Below are 2,101 nucleotides of genomic sequence, written 5' to 3' on the forward strand. Positions count from 1 at the left end.
TGCATTAGTTATGCCACCATGTTTTTTTAACCTCACTTTTCTCATGAAAAATACTTGCGATGCGACTAAGGTTACACAGACCATGTCTGTTTTTTGGGATTCAGGCTCCAAGTCCCTAGGGCATCATTGCCTTTCCTACAGCCCACTGCATAGGACAGTATTGTCATGGGGGCAAACTGCATGTCCTAGGTATTAGCGTGGTGCTTCAACAGAGTCAGAGTTTTGCTATAAGTCCTCCAATTAAGTTGGAACTGTAGCATATAAGGTTCATACCATAAGAACCACCAGTTTCAACCAGATTTGCCCATAAAATTATGTCCAACAGCTACCTTAAGCCAACTATCTTCAGTCCTATGTAAACAGAAGATGTAAAGATGACATGCTTTCATATGTCCACTATATACATCATTTTGTAAAAGTTGATGATTTCCCAGTGTAGATGGGAATGCACCACAAGCAAACCTAACTTAATGACAAGAAAAGGCTTTTATCTATACAGCATGTTGTGTCTTGGGCTGTAAGCCTGACATGGGACAACTGTTGAAATCAGGCCCCCTGGCTTTGTTTCAAATGTAATTAACATCTACTAATAACATTCAATCTGGATTAGCACTATCAAAGGCTTGAGGGGTGGAGGGGGGAAGCCTGTAAGGAAAGCCATTTTCCAAATGAAAATGAACCAAATGAATAATGACAATTTTCATTTGCTGAGTTTCAAACAGGTAAAAACAAACACACACACAGAGCAAAGAACTCCGTACTCTCCCTTTGCCATACTGCATTTGCTCTACCTAACATCCCCTTTGCTACACAGGTGATAAAATAATACTCTAGATATAGCTGCTTGCAGTTGATAAGTCTCCTGAAAATCTACTTCTAACTCAACAATGGTCTTAAAATATTTTTCAAGCTGCTGATTTTTCAATGCTAGCTGAAGCAGTAAGTAGCCTCAAACTTATCGTCAACTGCATACTTTTACAGCGTTTCTGACAAACATTTGCAACAGACTGCTGATTTTTTTACATGATGGAAAGTGGAACTTGAACTCTATCACAGTGTAATAAATGCTCTACTTCAACTGAACTTCAAAAAGAAGAAATTGCATAGATCCTGGACAACAAGGTAGTTCAGCCCTGCTCTCCAGGGAGCTGTGCAAAGCGAGAAGACAGGAAGTGAGATCAGTGGGTGTGCAAGTGCAGAAGGGCAGTTCCAGGTAAGTAATACAACACACTCTGCTACACTGAGATACATGTGTCACACCAATACTGGACCCAAACAGTTTAGTCAGGCTCAGGGACACACCATTTAACTGTGCAAGACCCTGTCCACCATCACCACCAGTCTTTGCCCATCTTAACATTTTAACAGCTGCCCCTGCACTTTGGGAACAGACCAGCAGCCTTTCAAAAGAAGCCGTAAGATACAAGCCCATGATAACTCTTTTGCCTTAAAAAGTGAGTCATTAGTTGTTTTTAATCATCCTGCTTGGAAGCAAGAGGTATCCACTACAAGGCCTATACAGGAGTAACTATTCTTATCCCATGGCCTGGCTTAGTGCAGGTGACAACCTTGCGCCTGGACAGACAGGGTTCTTTGATCTAATAAAAGAGATCACATCTACCCTACTAAATAGCTGGAAAAGTTGTTCTTTGCAAGTCTTCAGGCACAAGCCTCCTTCTTCAGGCAGAGGGAGAGTCTACCTTTGCTCCTACCGGTCTGACGGTTGTTTGCTCATCTCTCCAAACCTGGCCCCTTCCCTTCCCCTCCCCCTTCTCCCCCCACCTCTGTCCCCACCTTGTCTTTTGTATTCTAATTTCTCTCCTTACACTCAGCTTTTTACCCACCCTTTCACAGTAGCTGGTAAAATAAGCCACAGCTCACAAAAGCTTGCGAATATATAGGTATAATAAAAACGTGGGCTGGGTGGATGTATGTGTGTCCACACGTATATACGTCCAAAGATGCACTGTGGGTGTGTGTGTAGACAGCCAGACAGCCCGGAGAGTGCAGTAGGAGGCAGGGGAGACTTGCACTAGGGGTGCAGGTAAGCAGAGGGGCCCCACCCCCCGAGATGCGGCCCCCACCCCGTCGCCGCAAGCGC

The 2,101-nt window shown here is 44.0% G+C and overlaps 1 protein-coding gene across 1 annotated transcript in view; it reads right to left on the reverse strand.

Moving 5' to 3' along the window:
• The window catches only part of RAB11A (RAB11A, member RAS oncogene family), a 23,354-nt gene that overhangs the window by 20,682 nt on the left and 571 nt on the right, over positions 1 to 2,101 (reverse strand). The window lies entirely within an intron of this gene.

The sequence above is a fragment of the Gavialis gangeticus genome, unplaced genomic scaffold (assembly GCF_001723915.1).
Source record: "Gavialis gangeticus isolate Ggan-Ray unplaced genomic scaffold, GavGan_comp1, whole genome shotgun sequence".
Lineage (NCBI taxonomy): Eukaryota > Metazoa > Chordata > Crocodylia > Gavialidae > Gavialis > Gavialis gangeticus.